The sequence below is a fragment of the Haliotis asinina genome, chromosome 13, assembly GCF_037392515.1.
Source record: "Haliotis asinina isolate JCU_RB_2024 chromosome 13, JCU_Hal_asi_v2, whole genome shotgun sequence".
In the NCBI taxonomy this organism is placed as follows: domain Eukaryota; kingdom Metazoa; phylum Mollusca; class Gastropoda; order Lepetellida; family Haliotidae; genus Haliotis; species Haliotis asinina.
Window position 1 is genome coordinate 14,099,241 of NC_090292.1, and position 20,801 is coordinate 14,120,041.

Genomic DNA, 20,801 nt, shown 5'->3' on the forward strand with positions numbered 1-20,801 from the left:
CGTGCGCTATGCAATATATACTGATGTTAAACTCCCAGATTAAAGCAGATCAGTCGAGGCAATTATATACGAGACCAGTGCATATCAGTGCATTTCAGTCGACCAAACCGCATTCCGAAAAGTCTTGCACGTACCAACAAAATTTATTCTTGACTGTTCATTTTGGAGATGTAAGTCGTTTGTTGGGGATTAAAGATTGTGGAAAATTTGTTGAAAAAATAATCATATACAATAGTTACAGGGATAGGGTGTGGTATTACGCCGCATTCAGCAATATTCCAGCAACATCACAGCGGTGGACACCAGAAATGGGCTTCACACATTGTACCCACGTGGTGGAATCGAACAGGTGTAATCGGCGTGATGAGCTGGAGCTTTAACTACTGGGCTATCCCTATGCCTCTGATGAAGGTTGAACAGATTTCTAATAATAATACTGCCCATGCGAGCTATACAGAGTTTATATCAACCTCAAAGATGGGGTACCCGCCATACGGAACAACAGAAAGTTGGCAGATTTGTTTATTTCATCTGATCATTGATGGCTACATAGTGGCATGTTTACTGTAAGGGATCGGTGGGTGTGTACTGACTATAGGACTCACAGTAACTGTGAGGACTCTCTGGGATCGGGGTTTCTTTGGCGTACACAATGACTTGTGGTGCTACAACTGGCAAAACCTGTTAGATTGTTAGATTATTATAGTCCGGCTGTGATTAATATCATGTTGTCCTTTCATCCTTTTGTGCAATACTTCTGCCCTTCTGGTGGATCTGAAACACAAGGATGCATTTATGATATCCCTGTCGTATCATCAACACTGTACATTCACCACAATTTGCAGCCTTCAGTCTGTCATGTTGCAATACCATGCCCTTCAGGTATTGCTGCCTTCATACTGTTATTTACTAGTAGCTTTTTAACAAAGGTGGGTGAGTGAGTGGGGGAGTGTCTGAGGCGAGAGAGCGAGAGAGAGTGAGAGAGAGAGAGCGAGGGAGGGAGTTCTTGAGAGAGATGAAGAGAGAGCAAGAGAGAGGTGGAGAAAGAGAGAGCGAGAGAGAGTGCGAGAGAGAGAAGGAGGGAGGGTGTTTAAGGCACTTTTAGCAATCTTCCAGCAACATCACGCTTCGTGACATCAGAAATAAGCTTCACGCACTGTACCCATACGGACAATAGGACCAAGGACTTGAACCTGACAAGCAAACGCTTGAACCACTAGGCTACCCCACTGCCCCTAGGAGGATAACGGTAAACATCGTCGTATCGTCATGATCAACTAGAACTGATCATGCATGTCAGAGGTAAATTTTCAACTTAACATGAAATTTCTGTTACAAAGGTAACAAAAATACCCTTAATGAGTACATATGATGCCAACATACTGGCATTTGAGTATTATGACGGCTTTAGAACGAACCTATTGATTTGACCGCATTGAAGTGAATTCATGGTATTCCATAAAGAGTTTTCATTATAAATTATGCGTGTAGCTGTGAAACGTGATATCCCATTATAATATTACCCTTTATTTAGTAATCATGGGTAGAATTCTGTTGATGAAGACACATTCGTGGTTGACTACCCCGTGTCCTGCAGCTAACTTGCTGCCTACGTCAAGCGCCATGTAGGAGAGATCAGTGTTGTCAGAGGCTGGCCAGTTCACCGTGACGGGGACTGGAGCGTTTGGATTACTGTATACAGATAAGAAAACCTCTATAAGTATTGAATATATCAAAACAATCTGTCGATTGATCTGTTGAGTATCATTAAATTTGTAATTTAGAGTATACACCATTTCACTCTCTCATTCACTCACTCACCCCGACTTGGCAAAGTTGGTCCTGTACGTCATGATGGTCCTGCTGAGTTCCATCTCCTCCTCTGTACATCCCAGAGACTTTTCAAGGACCCAACCAAACACAAAGTCAAGTTCGTACCAGTGTGCTGCTCCCATCCACTGTGGGTTCGGACTAACTGATAATCGGTGATTAAAACTGTAGACTTAGGTGGGTTTGGCAGGGGAGTACAATCTGTCAAACTCAAGATGAAGACACTTAAATCTCCTGTCCGAAGTTGCGCGAGTCACTACATCTAAATAATCCGTGTCCTTTAGAGGGACTTTCAGACTTTCATAAAACAGACGGATAGGCTCTCCAATGTCTTTTCCAGTGACAATGTCAAAAGAAAGAAAGCTGTCATATTCTTGACGACTTAAAATCAGTGTTTCCGGTAATGTTGATACCTTTCTCAACGAACGTTTCAATGTCATTGCAGAAAACAGTGTTGTCTCATCTTTAGTAAAGCCATGCAATACACTGGTCTGCTTTATGGAACCTGTGGACAATAGAGTTTTGGGGTCATCGGGGAGGAAGTACCCATCCATAACTGGAGGAAATGAAACTCCTTCATCTAATAAAACAAGCTGAACGTCAACCATAGTCTGTGCGTCTGCTGTCTTCAAGCAGTCATATATCTCGGCATCAGTCGAAGATGAAGGACACTGAAGGAGATCAGCAAATCTCTTCAGTTTCCGTTTTGCTGTTTTGGGGACGTTGTATATCCATGAGCAAGTGAGGATTCCACTCTGTGCGATTGCTCTGTCAAACAGGTCTCTTGACAGAGGTGAAGCCAAGTGTACACCTACGCTTACACAACCAGCACTTTCTCCAAATATGGTCACTCGGGTTGGATTTCCACCAAAGTTGGCAATGTTGTCTTTCACCCACTGTAAGGCCAGTCGTTGATCCATCAAACCCATGTTGCCAGGGATGGTATCTGGTCCAAGGTAGCTGAACCCTAAAGGCCCCAATCTGTAATTCATTGATACAACGATGACGTCATTCTCTGCCGCAAGGTACTTTCCTTCATATAGTGGCAGTCTTGTAGATCCAAAATAGAAACCTCCACCGTGGATCCAGACCATCACTGCTAGATTGCCAGCATTGTCTGATGGCGCCCACACTGTAAGATGAAGGCAGTCTTCACTGTAATCGTCTGGCATCTGTTTGTGCTTCTCATCTGTGCCGTGGGCACCTATTGGTTGGAAGCAAGATGGCTTTGGGTTTTGTGCATCTCTCACTTCCGGTCCTCATGACTCTGAAGGCTCAGGATTCTAGTAGCGTAGATCACCTACAGGATCCTTGGCATATGGGATTCCATGGAATACGTCAATGGACTTGCCCAACACTGACACTCGTTGTCCTAGAAGTGGGCCACTTAAAGTTGATACTTTCTGTGTTTTCGCAGTAGACAAGACCAGCAGTAACGTCACAGATGTAGAAAGTGCGGGTCTTTTTCCTGTCCACATTCTGAAAGAATACGTAGATTTTAAAATACATTTTTACAGTTGACCCTTTGATCCTTTCCAATTCCTGTTCCTAGTTAATCACAGTTTCTTTAGATAGAGGATGTGCCACTACTAAGCTGGTACGCATCGTGTAGCTGTGTAATGCAGGACAACAGTGTTGAGATTGTCACTTGAGGACAATGGTGTCCAGCAATCTGTGGACACTGGATGTTGGCAAAAGAGAAAGACTCGAATAACCACTGATGTGCAGCTAGGTAGCTGACAATCATATGCATATGGGCGAATATAAGTCACTGAATGTACAGATGGTCTTAATGAATGGGTAAATTTAACGTTGACAAGAAAAGAAACAACACTATGTGTAACAAAGTAAGCCGACCCTGAGCAGTGCCTATTGTGAAGGCGGTCAGGCGTGTCAGCCGATGGTCAAGTTCAGGCAATTAACAACTTGCTATCGTGAGTTATGACCACTCATCAACAGTGATGGGCAGGATGACACAAGTCCTTCTGATGACCACTGACTGATACGTGACCCGGATTTGGGGGACTAAGTATAAAAGGAACAGAACAGAGTTTCTCGGCAGACAGAACTGCATTTCTCTTCAGTGCGAACTAGGGAGACTATATACAGATATCCCTGTTCGAACACATCTTCTCGGCAGTCAGTTACCAGTACATGGCCTCGATGTACTGGGGACGCGTGTAAACTGTCTAGTAATGTAAAGAAGTCATGTAATTAATAAATTGCTCTTACACAAGAAATGACCCTGAGTGTTCCGTCGTTCCTTAGGAAGAAAACCGAGAAGAGCCTGACTTATCGAAGTTGTGTGTAGTGTTACACGTGTAATTAAAATAATTTCATGTAGGTGTAACGTTCACTCTAATGGGAACAATCGTTTTTAAACAACATGGAGGTCTTCGGATAAGGGTGGGCAATACACAGGCCTACCTGTATACACGCATATGCAACCCAAATCTCAATAAAGGCTAACAACGCTGCTAGTCATTAACTATATTTCACCAATCGTACATGACAATGCTATTTCATGGAAAACAATTTGTCAACACACACTCACCTTGTACCTGACTCGACAGTTGCAATGAGGACACTGCAGTGGGATGTAAACGTAGACGCTGTTAAACCGGTGACCGCAATCTCAATATGCTCCTCAAGAAAGCAGGGGAACCCCATTTTCAATTTACGAATGAACACATTGGGAGGCATATAGGAGTCAATCAATGTTGGTATGATAATAATGACTCTTTTGAGAATGCACCACCACTTGCACTTCCTTATGACCTTATGTATTTGTTCAGTAACCATTCTTGAAAGATCATTAGTGTATTAGTAGACGCGTGAAGGTCCCGGAGGTAGAACAGGCCTTCAGCAATTCGTGCTGGCCATAATAGGCGACTCTGCTTGTTGTAAGAGGTGACTAATGAGATCGGGTGGTCAGGCTCGCTGTCTTGGTTGAAACATGTTTTCCCAATTGCGCAGATTGATGCTAGTGTTGTTGATCACTGGATTGTCTGGTCGAGACTCGATTACTTACAGACCGCTTCCAGTCAGTCTGTTATCCTTACATGAGCATGTCATTGGTAATGACCTTCTGATTCCTTGAACTATCAAGACCCGATTTCTCGAAACAGACTGAAGTTAAAGTTTTTACTCAAATTTGATAAGATGCAGGAAATACATTTCCCAGAATGGACTGGATAATAGCGACATTTGGGACGCTCCGAAACCAGGCTTACAATATTGACTTGGGCACGGTCTCGTTACTGCACCAGAATAATCAAGAGGAGCCCACGGACGACTGGAACCCCGTGACGTCAGAATAGGCGATGATGACGTCATGACCATTGTACTTGAACCTTGGTGCGGTGGGCGGTGGCCCATAAGAGCGTCTCTCAGTGTGACCAAATTTCAGACAGGGCAAGGCGACAGTTTTGGTGAATTTGTTAAATGCATACTATGGTCAATATTTTAACAAAGCGTGACACGCGACATTTTGATGAAATGTCGCGTTGTCGCGTTGTCGAGTGTCTCGTTTTAGTGAATTCTTACATATCTTAGATAGGGCGACTATGCGACAACGCGACATATTTTGGCCTTGAAAAGTGTCGCTATGTCGCGTGTCGCACTTTGGAAGAACACAGAAAATATTCGAAACATGCGACATCGCGACAATGCGACAAATGGGCGAAATGTCGCGTTGTCGCATTGTCGCGCTTTGGTTAATTTTCGCCACATTTTGCTTTTTTTTGAGAGGGCGACAATGCGACAACGCGACAATGTCCCTTCTCGGATTCCATGCTTACATGCACATATTACATAACATACAATACATTTGCCACTACAGACCTTAATTTATAATGTTGAGTATTTACTCCAGACGGAAGAAATGCCAAAAGCTGACCTTTGTTGAGTGTATAACCTGAGTGGTGTTACCACTAATTATACCTGTTATAAATTCATTAACTGACTATCACGAGAATGATGACAAATAACACGTGTCGGTTTACACCATTAAACGTGTACTCGGGTAAATAGGTGTAATCAGTTTTTTTACGTAAGAAAAGTTTCAGATTTCTCTACCAATGACAAAGTCATTGTTTTTAGTTTACGAGTTCAAATAAGTCAACTGTGTGTTTTTATTATCATAGATAATAAACCAGGATAGCTACCATAGCTACCAAAATTTACGTATGAAATTTGCTATCACAGCTGGGCCAACACTCAAAACTATCTAAATATAAAGCTTTGCAATATTTCGGACTGAAACAAATGGTTTGCTACGTGCCTGTAGACATCATATTATCGCATAACATGATTAAATATCGAGGAACAAAACACGGAAATAGGATCAAATTGGACCAGTCACTATACCATCCAAGCATCCGAAAACAAGCTACGCTGCTGGGATATTTTGTTACGATCAGACAAGGAATACCATGGATATTCTTTAAATTATATAATGGCATATGATGGGCATCCTGACCGTTGGCGAGAAACATTATTCGCTCCGCATCAATACCCCTTTAATGACGATGACGATGACGATGACGATGACGATGACAATGGCGATGACGATGACGATGGCGATGATGACAATGACAATACTTTATCACCTCGAGGGGAATTCTTTTTACATTTGAAAGTGAACACATATGAGATTGTTAAAACAAAACGACAACAAAGACTGACAGTCAACAGTCATTTAAAAGGCGGATACTTGATAGAATAAAAGAATTTTGAACTCTTCTAGTTTTAAAATGGGGCATTTGGTAACGCCGGCCTGAAGGTAAAAGATTGTATTCTTGGAATAACATGAGACTTGAATCTGATAAAATTCTCTGAGCGAGGTTAACAGCACGATCATTAAAGAGGGATTGTAAAGATGAAACAGAAATTCCAGAAATCTTGGTTGCCATAAGAACAATTTTGTTAAGATGAGATTTCCGGTCCTGCTCTACACCGAAATACATGGCAAGTGACTTAACGCTTTCTTAACTCTCACCTGCAATGAATGGGTACCCGGTTGGGTAATGCTATTATGTGACTCTTAAAAGCATGGCCTCTTACCTTCATTACGTATCCACAGGGAACTATAACTAAAATTCGATTGACCTGGGTATTCTTCCTCTATCGCGCTAAGCATTCACAAGGTGAAAGGACTTTGCTCTAAATGAAATTATTAAATATTGTTTGGTTCTTCCGGTGGAAGCATGTGGTGTGGGTCGAGCCTGGTCATTATCGTCGCTTTGAAGCCGTTGCTAGGATACGTCCTTCATCCTGTTGGTGTAGAGATGTGTCGGGAGTTCTGTTGCGGGGTTACAGGGATTTCTTCTTGCATCTATTCGCCAGCAGCATTGTTGTGCCAAGCGACTCGCCGAAATAGATTTCAGGCTACTGACGACTGTATAATTCTTGAAATATAAACAAGAGTAAGAATCTAACTAGGAATTATTACTTACGGTATGGTATTATATGGTATTTATTTATTCTTTAGGATAGATGGGACCTGCTCTGTATATTCTTATTGACTTGACCGGAACATCTACCTGAACTGAAAAATATTTTCTCTAGGGCCGCAATCAGCGACAAGAGTGAGTGAGTGAGTTTAGTTTTACCTCGCACTCTGCAATATTCTAGCAATGTGTCCGTAAATATGCGAGTCTGGACTAAACAATCCAGTGATTAACAGCATGAACATCGATCTCCACAGCTGGTAACAGTTAGCGGTACATAAATTTGACATAAAACGTGATATGTAGGTATACAAGATTGGCCACTGAGAGCATTGACAACACACATTTAAGTACATAATATTCATCTGTTTATGTTAGATGGGAACATGATGGTTTTACACTTTAATAAGATTTCCTAGTTTTCGACTATTAAAAAGTACATTCATTTAAAAGAGGTTTGGTTTCGCGTTGAAATATTTGTCAGTCACCTGATTTCTCTGACTGTCCAAAGACCGGGGAGATTAATGTGTAATGAAATTCATCACCTAAACCGCGTGATTTACGACCCGTGAAGGTCCGGGGTGGAATAGGCCTTCAGCAACCCATGCTTGCCATAAAAGGCGATTGGGAGGTCAGGCTCGCTGACTTGGATGACCCATGTCATCGGCTCCCAGTTGCGCAGATTGCTCATGTTGTTGATCACTGAATTGTGTGGTCCAGACTCGACTATTTACAGACTGGGGCCATAGAGCTGGAATATTGCTGAGTGCGGAGTAAAACTAAACTCACTCACTCACTCACTGGAATATTATCGAGTGCCGCGGAAAACTAAATTCACTCATGCATATGGATAAAACCATTACTAAATTATTTCTCTAATATTTAGTGGAAATCATGTTGATAATTCATTTCTGAAAGTTATGTTCACCGTAATAATTTGGATGGTATTCACTTGAAATTTCTTCATAGGCCTTTTACACGTGTTCATGGGAATTGATTTAAAGGCACATTGCCCTAAAAGGCGGCTATGCTTCTCGTAAGAGGCGACTAATGGGAACGGGTGGTCAGGTTCGATGACTTGGTTAACACATGTCATCGGTTCCCAATTGCGCAGATCGATGCTCATGTTGTTGAACACTGGATTGTCTGGTCGAGACTCGATTATTTACAGACCGCCGCCATATAGATGGAATATTGATGAATGCGGCGTAAAACTAAACTCACTCACTCAAAATTGAGTTCTATGTATAAATATCCAATATTTGCATTTACATGCATACATACAGTAAACGATGCCGCGAATGACGAATTCGTCATATATCAAAATGGCGAGACTTATGACGTACATAATAACTGCCGGTCATCTCAGCACCAATTGTTTTAACTGAAAACAGTATGTTAGATTGAGAAGCAGAGAAGTGGGTGGATGTATTTGTCCTTCTGGCATCCACGAATAAATAAAACTGGTATGTTTCGGGTGAAGATTGTTTTCAGTTGCATATTATGAGTTTAGTCAAATAACCGAACTGATTAAATCCTACAGTAATCAGTTATGGTATTTGAGTAACACTGCTTGTGTTCTGAGGCAGAGTGCCGCTATTGCTGGCTGAGAAGACGACCCAGCACCTCTGTATGTCTGTGACGTCACCAGCAGTGTGACGTCACTGTCACTGTAAAAATGGCTGGGGAACCTTGGCTCAGTCTGAGGTCACAGAGAGTAGCGACAAAGAGTTTGTTGTTGCCTGTTTCATGATTCGCGATATTCTCAGAATAGAATTATTAAAATTTATACAGAATTACGTTAAGACGGGCGACATTTATGTACAATCACTCACCGTGTATGTTTATACTCAGTTTACAATTTTCCTACCTGGTCATGCGAGGTTCCAAACACAAAACATGAAAAAATGTCTGACAATTCATTCAACTATTTCTATTTATAGTCAAAAAGGAAAAAATGAAATCCCTTGAATCGTGACCCACGACTACGTGAACGGCACACACCACGCCAGTGTCAGTAACGACATGTGCTCCGTCTCTGTCCACACCAACACTGACTCAGTGTGCACCACGTGACACCAGGAGATCCACCACTCGCTGATGTTCCTCCCGTCTCGTTATATCGGCCGCTGTGTCCCCGTCGTTGTTCCTGGCGTTGATGTTCACCACGTTCATGGACAGTATCAACTTCACTGTCTCCAGGTCTCCACCTCTACAGGCCAAGTGAAGGATGTTGTTACCGTCCCCGTCCACCAGTGACACATCAGCCCCTCCATCCACCAGGAACTCCACCACATCCCTATGTTCATACGGTGCTGCCCACATCACCGGTGTCATGCTGTTCCATCCTCTACTGTTGATGTCCAGGGGGAAGATAGCATTTACTTTTGGAAAAATTCAAATGGCAATTATCATTATACTTCTAACTGTTCAGAAACACTCTGTAAAGTTAGAGGTGTTTTTTATCCCCACTATATACTTTACAGTTGATCAACTTGAATGATATAAACAGCCCCATGGCATTTGTTCTTTGAGTATGCTGTGTGAGGACAAGAGGCAAGATAATGATGGAAAATACTACCCTTGAATTTGGCTTCCTTTACAATTTTAACAGCAGTACTGTCTAAAATGAATGACAGAAAATACATTTATGAGTGACTATTCTCTCAAACCGCTTTGTTATATTTAATTAAACCTACACCATCAGTTAGGATATGAGATGGTCTATTTTTATTTGTAATTTCAAGGGCGTAGGTAAATTCAGTGTTACCCGGGTACATATCTCGCACAACGATGGATTTTCAGAGGATTCAGAGATTATTATACCAAAGGAAATAAAAGTAAAGGATCGCATCGATTCCCTGACCAAAATATATACAATGAGCTCATCAGATACATATTCGCGACTGCTTAACTTTATTTATACTGAAAACAACAAATCAAGTCTGTTATGTTTGACGTTATGAAAATCTGAAATTTTCCGATATTTTATTCTCTCAGTATATGTGTGTCAGCGACACTGAGGCGAGGAGGCGGGCAGGCAGCACTGCTAGTGACAGTGTATTGCTGCAACTGTTTACGGAAAGGGGCGACTGATTCAGAATGCAAAAGCAATATAAAGAGTGCTATCATACCATGATATGTATATGGTCAATGTCAAACGTTCCGATTGCTTTCTTGGAATTTGTGAGTGAACGTGATCACGTGACTGCCTTTGCCGGGACAGCTGTAGGTGTGTGCGATGTGTTACAAAAGCTGGTGAAGAACAGAAAAGGAAATATATAGTAAATCTAGAAGCATGACGTATGTATAGTCTGGTTCATAATTATTGAGAATTTTTCTTCTTACTTTGAGCTATCCTAACACCTCAACTGATTCACTGATACTTAAAACTAAGTAATGGTATAAGGGAGGTAACTCATCTTGGCCTACTGAGTATAGTACAATTAGAGTTACCTCCCCTGAATTTGTAGCAGACGTCATTTTCCTCAGCACTGTCAACAATGTCTGCTGAAGATAAAAGAAGGTTGATTTTTGAGTTGTGTAATCAAGGAATTGATGATGTAAATACATTGGCAGAGAGAACAGGAACTCCTCTTTCTACTGTGTATAGGATTAGGAAGAATTTTAAAGAGGGAGAGGATTTGGGGCACCAGAAAGGAGCAGGGAGACCCAGAAAATTGGACTTCTCAGATCGCGTCCGGCTGGGAATTTTAGCGTCTAAAAAGCAAAGGGCAAGCATCTCCAACATCAGGTATGAAATGATAGAAAGGGGATCAACAGTTGTATCAAAATCTACAGTTAGAAGAAATTTGATTGATCTTGGATGGGAGAAAAAGACTGGAATTCCTTCTCCTCTCATGAAACAAGAACATAAAGACAGGCGTGTTGAGTGGTGTTTGGCACATGAAAACTTTGACTGGGAAAATGTGATTTTTACTGATGAAAGCTCAATATGGGTATATCCCGATAATGTGAAAATATGGACAAAGTCTGCGTCAGCACCGTTGTATCGACGACCTAAATACAGCCCAAAGTTTCATGTATGGGGAGGGATATCCTTATTAGGAACGACCCCGCTGTGTGTGTTTGAGGGAAATCTGACAAGTCAACGCTACACTAACATATTAGATAATTTTCTCCTTCCAAGTGCACATGTGTTTTATGGAAATGATTGGATTTTGCAGCAAGATAATGATCCTAAACACACCGCAAAACATGCCAAGCAGTGGTTTCAGGAGAAAAATGTGACTGCATTACCATTTCCTGCATATAGTCCTGACTTAAATCCCATTGAGAACATTTGGGGGATGATGAAGGAATGTGTGAATCAAAAGGGGTTGACAAAAATTGAAGACATGAAGAGAGAAGTGGTCCGATACTGGGACAGCATAACTCACGAGACACTAACCTATCTGATAGGAAGTATGCCTACCCGTCTTAGACTGTGCCGTGAAGCTCAAGGAGACTTGATAAAATATTAAATTGTTACCTACACAACATGAAAAGGTCAGTTCACTTTCACAATACATTCAATTTTATCTGATGTGTTCTCGTTTAATAATATGAAATGCTTTAGCTATTCTCAATAATTTTGAACCATACTGTATATAAACAATGCAGTAGAGGAAAACATTCTGCTACCATCAATCATCAATTATTTTTTTTATTACATATGTATGTTGGAATGTACATGGCGTTGGTTCATGACAATTACAAAAATATTTGTGCAAACACAACCAGTCTCTCGTGGAAGGCAGTGAATTCGAAGTGGCGTGTTTAGCAAAGTTGTTGTTGTTGAGTTCTGGAGAAGAAGTGATAGCCCCTGTAAAGCTTAAAATATTATCCACTGAAGGGGATGAAAAGAATCACACAAACAGACCCACTGCAGTTACAAATGCTCAGGTAAGTGTAGAGAATGACAGCAGATCAGGTAGGTACTGAAACATCTAATTCTGATGGCATGTTACCTGTTCTGTTTAGCAGAACGATAGTCGATGTGAAAGACAGCATCCCCATAAATTTCATTCTGGTCAAATAGTATACTAAGTGATAAGATGATAACATATACTCTTCATAAAAAGAAACATGGCATGATATTTTGCAGTTTCAGAGTGCTCAAATTTGGTTCAAACATAACATTATTGCTCCATTATAGTCAAATCATCACTTTAGAAATTTCGAAAACAAGATTATCCAGAAAGGACCCAATGACCACATGAACGTCTAGTAGACGTCTATATGACATCTGCACAAGGCATTGAAAAGAGGTCTAAATATTGTTTAAAATGAACGTCTAGAAGATTCTGAAGCCTAGATGTTTAAACGACTAAAGATAGACCTCATCTAAACGTTTGACGGAGGTTTAACAAAGGTTTAAGATATTTATGAGGGCATGATGATGTTGTGTGCCCCTTACTGGCATGATCTGTCGCAATCTCGCTTCATCTTCACTCCATCTGGATTCTAGGTTAAAACTCTAAAACTAGATACAGTGCTATATTAAAGGCATAATTGCATTTTTAGATAAAATAGGATATATTGGGACATAAATACCAACTTTAGATTCCCACTGATGCAATAATATTGTTGGTTATAGTGTATCAAAGAATTGCAGTTATTTTTTAAGGCAGGGGTGTGCAATTATGCCCTTGAAAATAGATAGCTATTGTCAACACAATTGTTTGCAAATGAATATAAAACCCATTTATTCAGTGTACAAATCGACATCATACTTTGCACCAGTGCTACAAAATAGCATATAAATAGAAAGATGGTCTGAATGACAAAACTGCATTTCAGCATTTGCTTTTCAATATACATTATTCAAACATAATTCAAAATTTTGAAACCATAACTAGTGAGTTTAATTTTACACCACAGTCAGAAATATTCCAGCCTTGTAGCAGTGGTCTGTAAACCAAGTCAGTGAGCCTGAGAACCTGATCCCATTAGTTGCCTCAACAAACGTGGGTTACTAAACATCAATTTACACCCGTATCTTCATAAGGCGAATCCATTTATAAGGAGACATTGGCATCTTGTGCTCTAGTTCATGTATATAAGATTTTTAACACTCAAAGCCAATTAGAGAGTGGCCAAATGTATTTGGGATTACACATTCTATGTTAAAAACAGATTCTAGTTGTGCTTTGGAGCAAAGTCCCATCAGGGATTCAAACCCACACCCTCAAGAGTCAAGAATCTAATTGCCAGCACACAAAGTCAGCTGCTCAGCCAGAGCGGCTAGTGGAAGCAATCTGGCTGTACGCAATGTGTTCTGCCACCCCCCACCACACCTCCCAGGAGCATTTGTCAGAAACTTGGCCATCTTCTTATATATATATGCAGAAAGTTTTATTTTTAATTCAGCTATCAAGAAAATAAACTTAGGACACAACGAAACCTTACCCTTGCTGTTCAGCCACGAGGAAATGTTCGCCACCAGAAGAGGACACATGATGTTAAAGTCGATGATGCTCCCTTGTCCCTTGTGTGATCGTATTTCAAAAAAGAGCATTCCCTTATTAAATATGTATGTCAGTATATCATGTGAGATATTAAAGAGTAAGGTAAGAGCTTGAGGCAATCAAGGTGGCAGTCATTTCTGGTTGTTGAATATTTATGTCATCTCTTGAATACTGAATAATAGAATCTTAAAACAACTACACCTGAAACATCATACAGCTGTAGGTATCAGAAATACAAAATTAGTCCATTACTTTACTATTTTAGCTTCTGTGAGTTAACTACGGTTTTACATTTTTTCTTTGCTTTGGGTTTAATTATTCATTTTACTGCAGTCAGTCAGTCAGTCAGTGAGCCTGAGAACCTGATCCCATTAGTTGCCTCAACAAACGTGGGTTACTAAACATCAATTTACACCCGTATCTTCATAAGGCGAATCCATTTATAAGGAGACATTGGCATCTTGTGCTCTAGTTCATGTATATAAGATTTTTAACACTCAAAGCCAATTAGAGAGTGGCCAAATGTATTTGGGATTACACATTCTATGTTAAAAACAGATTCTAGTTGTGCTTTGGAGCAAAGTCCCATCAGGGATTCAAACCCACACCCTCAAGAGTCAAGAATCTAATTGCCAGCACACAAAGTCAGCTGCTCAGCCAGAGCGGCTAGTGGAAGCAATCTGGCTGTACGCAATGTGTTCTGCCACCCCCCACCACACCTCCCAGGAGCATTTGTCAGAAACTTGGCCATCTTCTTATATATATATGCAGAAAGTTTTATTTTTAATTCAGCTATCAAGAAAATAAACTTAGGACACAACGAAACCTTACCCTTGCTGTTCAGCCACGAGGAAATGTTCGCCACCAGAAGAGGACACATGATGTTAAAGTCGATGATGCTCCCTTGTCCCTTGTGTGATCGTATTTCAAAAAAGAGCATTCCCTTATTAAATATGTATGTCAGTATATCATGTGAGATATTAAAGAGTTAGGTAAGAGCTTGAGGCAATCAAGGTGGCAGTCATTTCTGGTTGTTGAATATTTATGTCATCTCTTGAATACTGAATAATAGAATCTTAAAACAACTACACCTGAAACATCATACAGCTGTAGGTATCAGAAATACAAAATTAGTCCATTACTTTACTATTTTAGCTTCTGTGAGTTAACTACGGTTTTACATTTTTTCTTTGCTTTGGGTTTAATTATTCATTTTACTGCATTCCAGGATCAATGCATCCAGATAGTAAGCTTACTTTGGGTAAGTTAATTTGTCCTGGTTAATGGTAACATTGATACCATTCAAAAACCCTGGGTGTTACAATACTTTTTCCATGTGTATATACAAGGTGCAGAAACAAATGAGCAACAGTTGTTTCATTCAAGTTGTCATGTATGATCAGTCTGACATTTGCATAAATGTGCATAAATAACGTTGTGCAGTTAAAACTTAGAGAACTTGTTTCTTCTTACAACATGGTAGCAAAATTGTTATATCTTGACTGCTTGTTGCTCCATCAGTTTTTTTAGGGTGTCCAGGAACATCTGGTGTCCTAGTGCATCAGAGTCATCTAAGATGTACGTTGTATCAAACATGCCCTGCAGCCAGGTCTGTCTCAGCAGATGGATTTACTCCAGTAATGCAATAAGGTGGTGCTGTCATATCTCAGGAATACTGCTCACTGTCAGACAGACAGACAGACAGACAGACAGACAGATGGCTTAAGGTTCATTCTCTCCTTAAAATGACCAACGTTGCTGCCTGTTGTGTCTCATCAGCAGACAAAGGGGAGACAATTTCAAAACTTAGGTTGAAGAGTTAGCTCCCTTTATGAGCTGTCAGAATGCAATTCTCAGAGTGCTGGTCTAAACTATTAAAGGATCAGCTCCCTGTTCTACCAAGGAGACATGATCATTGTTGAGAGGCATGTCGGTATTGACAATCGGTGGGATTTTAGACATAGAGGGGCCTTTTCCATGTCGGTATTGACCATCGGTGGGATTTTAGACATAGAGGGGCCTTTTCCATGTCGGTATTGACAATCGGTGGGATTTTAGACATAGAGGGGCCTTTTCCATGTCGGTATTGACAATCGGTGGGATTTTAGACATAGAGGGGCCTTTTCCATGTCGGTATTGACCATCGGTGGGATTTTAGACATAGAGGGGCCTTTTCCATGTCGGTATTGACCATCGGTGGGATTTTAGACATAGAGGGGCCTTTTCCATGTCGGTATTGACAATCGGTGTGATTTTAGACATAGAGGGGCCTTTTCCATGTCGGTATTGACCATCGGTGGGATTTTAGACATAGAGGGGCCTTTTCCATGTCGGTATTGACCATCGGTGGGATTTTAGACATAGAGGGGTCTTTTCCATGTCGGTATTGACCATCGGTGGGATTTTAGACATAGAGGGGCCTTTTCCATGTCGGTATTGACCATCGGTGGGATTTTAGACATAGAGGGGCCTTTTCCATGTCGGTATTGACCATCGGTGGGATTTTAGACATAGAGGGGCCTTTGACAATCGGTGGGATTTTAGACATAGAGGGGCCTTTTTCATGCTGGTATTGACAATCGGTGGGATTTTAGACATAGAGGGGCCTTTTTCATGTATAATGTTTTTAACAACTTCATATACTGTTGGATGTTCCTGGGTCAGGCATAAAAAAAAAAAAATAATAGACTTTGCTTCTTTTTTCACAGGAAGCAATTGTTTGTTTCATACTGTTCCTGTTTAATTTCAGGACGGAACCTTGAAGAGAGGCTGAATAGAAGACATGGGATGCTGATGCTGCAATGTGTCATATATATGACTACATAAACACCTCGAGTTTTAATGGTCATATCATCTCTCAGTGTGACTCCATAAGTTTATAAAATGAGCCATGCATTTTCACTGAAGGGGTCTTTTGTCCACACTCGTCACCTTTCTTGGTCGAACAGAGCAAAGATAGAGTTAGATCACAAGGTGTACTCTTTCATATCAAACACTTGATGGCACCCGTGGCGAGCCACCTCCTCGTGGTGGGTGCTGGGTAACGCCAAGAGCTCGCCGACACCCCCGTAGTGGACCCGGGGGGATATTTGGTCCACCAACCCGTTTGCCGTGGGTTGCGGCCCTGTGTCGGTGGAGGACGGGAGTCTGGGGGTTGAGGGCACTGGGGACCTGTGACTGCGTTCCTTTTGCTCAACACACCCCTTCGACCCTTACTTCACCTAGACGGGAGGTTGAATGGGCCCGGTTCAACCAATCGGCTGGTCATGCTAAGCCTTGTGCATAGATTATAAATATATCATTGCACAAATATGATTTGAAATTGAAATTTTGGTCTTGGATTTATTGGCTTCTGAAACATCTTTGATTTTGAATTATGTTGTTTTGTAATTTGCCTAGAGTCGTATGCCCAGAAGGCGGTGGCTCATGGGCCAATCTGGTAGAGTAATTACTTTATGATTATTCTACTCGAGTATATCATCCGAGTATCCTTGGTGTTGCAAGCTGGAGGCCCGCTTGCTTTAGCATTGTCCTTTGTGATACTCCATGGTGGGTGGGGAGCTCGGATGATGAACGAATTTACATTACCCATGGCTTATGAAATCCCCCCCAAGAAATCAAAACGTCAACTTGAAATTGATCCTGTTGATACTGACCGTAGACCGTCTTTATCGATTGAGTACTGGCCACGTTTCCTTGTAATTGAAACTCCTGACAAGACACCATTAAAACTGAACCCTTTTGCAGTATCTAAGGGTATTCAAGGTATCGCTGGAGATGTGAAGAATCTTAGACGCTTACGTGCGGGTGCCCTGCTCGTTGAGTGTGGGAAAAAGCAGCAAGCAACCAATCTGATGGGTATTGATTCTTTTGTGGGCATTCCGGTCACGGTCTCTGCTCACAAGACCCTGAACACAAGTAAAGGTATTGTCAGAGATCGTGATCGGTTGCTTGCTGATATGTCAGAACTTGACATAGCATCCGAAATGAAAGATCAGGGTGTGCTTTATGTAAAGCGTTTTTCAACACGGAAAAGTAATGAAACAATCCAAACAAATACCTATCTGTTTTCCTTTTCTTCTCCAAATGCTCCCAAGTCAGTGAAGGCAGGTTACTGTAACATCCAAGTTGAGACATACATCCCCAACCCTCTAAGGTGTTTTAAATGCCAGAAATATGGACACGGTGTATCTACCTGTACATTGTCTGTTGTGTGTGCTCACTGTGGTGAGAAGACACACACAACAGAAGATTGTGACAGTGATTTTAAAAAATGCACCAACTGCTCAGGCGACCATTCATCTTCATCGAAACTGTCCAATCTGGAGAGAGCAAATGGAAATAAACAGAATAAAGTATACACAAAATATCTCTTTTTCTGAAGCAAAAAAACTGGTGAAGAGATCTGACCTTACAGAAAGTTATGCTACAGTAGCAAACGCATCTGTGCGTAGCCCTAAAATAACAAAATCATCTACAAGCTGCCAAACTACCTTGACTTGGGTCAACAGCGACTCTCCACAACTTCTATACCCAGCTATGTCATCCCAGACTGAGGAATCACTTCCTGGAACTTCAAAGTCTTCTTCTGATCATAAATCATCTTCGCAGTCACGCACAAAGTCTCAATCTTCAGCCGATAGACAACAAACTGCTAAAGGTAAATCTAAGCCTAAGCCTGATGCTTCAAAACAACAAAGTGGCAGAGCTCCTAAAGGGTCACAAAATAAAATTCAATTGCTTAATAAATATGGGTCTCTTGAAGACATGGACGTTTCTGAAAACGTCCATTCTAGGGCACATAGCTTGTCGCCCTCCAAAAGAGTGCGGGGTAGATCCCCAATAAATCCCCCCGAAAGATAGTTTATTCCAGTAATATTGTACAGTGGAACTGCAGAGGATTGAGGACTAATTTACATGAATTACAGCTATTAGTCCAAGAGTTTACACCTTCAGCGATATGTCTCCAAGAGACATATTTAAAACAAACAGATACATTTGACCTTCGTCATTTTAATGCATATCATTCTTTTTCACCTCCGGGTGATAGAACCACTGGCGGGTCATCCGTTCTAGTCAGACAAAACGTTATTCAAAGCCCTGTATCACTTAATACTAATATGCAGGCTGTTGCAGTGAGAATTACTTTACATGTAGCGTTTACGCTATGCTCGCTGTATATTTCGCCGTCTTCGACGTTTGCCAAAACTGATCTGCAAGCTCTCTATGACCAACTCCCGAAGCCCTGTATTATAATGGGAGATTTAAATGGGCACAACCCTCTCTGGGGTAGTGTAAATATAAACGCTAAAGGTAAGTTGTTGGAGGACTTTTGTTCTGACGATTTATGTATTTATAATGATGGCTCCAATACGTATTTACACCCTGGGACAGGGACCTATTCTGCTCTTGACCTGTCACTCACAAATTCAGACCTACTTAATGAATTCGAATGGTCAGTCCATGATGACCTCTGTGGAAGTGACCATTTTCCTACTATATTAAAAGCTGTAACTCCATCCGATGTTCCTCCATCATCAAGACGGAATTTTAAAAAGGCTAACTGGACTTTATATGAAACACTGTGTGCTGAAAAACTTAAACCTGAACGTTTTACTGACGTTCCTGATGCTATTAAATGTTTTTCTGATGAATTGAACTCCATAGCTGATGAGTGTATACCAAAGTCCTCTGCAGTTCCACACATAAGAAAACCATGGTTCAACGATGAATGCAAACAAGCTAGGAAGGCAAGGAAAAAAGCAGAACATTATTTCCGTCGCCATCCTATGGTGCATAATTTGAATAAATTTAAAATTTTAAATGCTAAAGCACGGCGTACTTTTAAACAGAACAAACGCCAATCTTGGCAAAATTATGTATCTAAAATAAATTCTCGGACACCCATATCCAAGGTATGGAATATGGTCCAGAAAATTAAAGGTAAAGGTACTAAATCTACTGTCAATCATCTTAAACATGGAGATCAAGTACTTACCGATAAATCAGATATCGCAAATAAACTGGGTGAAACCCTTGCTAAACACTCTTCCTCTTCTAATTATTTACCTAAATTCCAGCAGTATCAAAAACAACAAGAAAAGAAAACTATTAATTTCAACTCAGATAATGGGGAAGATTATAATGAAACTTTTTCTATTCATGAGCTCCATACTGCTCTTGATCAAGCTCATGATACTGCTACAGGAGCTGATAACATACATTATCAACTCCTGAAGCACTTACCAGAATCCTGCCTAGAAACTCTCCTAAATATTTTTGATGATATTTGGACATCGGGTAACTTTCCTCCGTCATGGCGTGATGCCATACTAGTACCCATACCTAAACCTGGACGTGATCATACCGATCCATCCAATTATCGTCCGATTTCGTAAACTAGCTGTGTTTGCAAGACCATGGAACGCATGATAAATAATCGACTTGTTTGGTACTTGGAAACAAATAACCTTATAACTGATATACAGTGTGGTTTCCGTAAAAACAGAAGTACTGTCGATCACTTAGTGCGACTGGAATCATTTGTTAAAAATGCACTGATTAATAATCAACATGCTGTGTCTATCTTTTTTTATCTTGAGAAGGCATATGACACAACCTGGAAATATGGTATTTTAAGAGATTTACATGACTTCGGCTTGCGAGGTCGTTTGCCTCAATTTATTGCCAACTTTTTAAATAACAGACAGTTTCAAGTTCGAGTGGGTTCTACCCTGTCTGATCATTACAATCAGGATCAGGGTGTTCCACAAGGCAGTATTCTGTCTGTCACTTTTTAGCATCAAGATAAATAGTTTATCAAAAGTTTTAAACGATTCAATTGATGGATCGTTATTTGTGGATGATTTTAATATTTCTTGTCGTGGGAAAAATATGCATACCATTGAACGGCAACTGCAGCTTTGTTTAAACAAAATAAATAAATGGTGTCTTGAAAACGGCTTCAAATTTTCTAAATCGAAAACTAACTGCATACATTTTTGTCGTAGATATAAACCCCATAAAGATCCTGAACGGTCTCTAGATGGGA

The 20,801-nt window shown here is 40.7% G+C and overlaps 1 pseudogene; it reads right to left on the reverse strand.

The window, feature by feature from the left end:
* Positions 1-517: 517 nt before the first annotated feature.
* Positions 518-3,308, reverse strand: LOC137260173 (cholinesterase-like; annotated as a pseudogene).
* Positions 3,309-20,801: the final 17,493 nt, after the last annotated feature.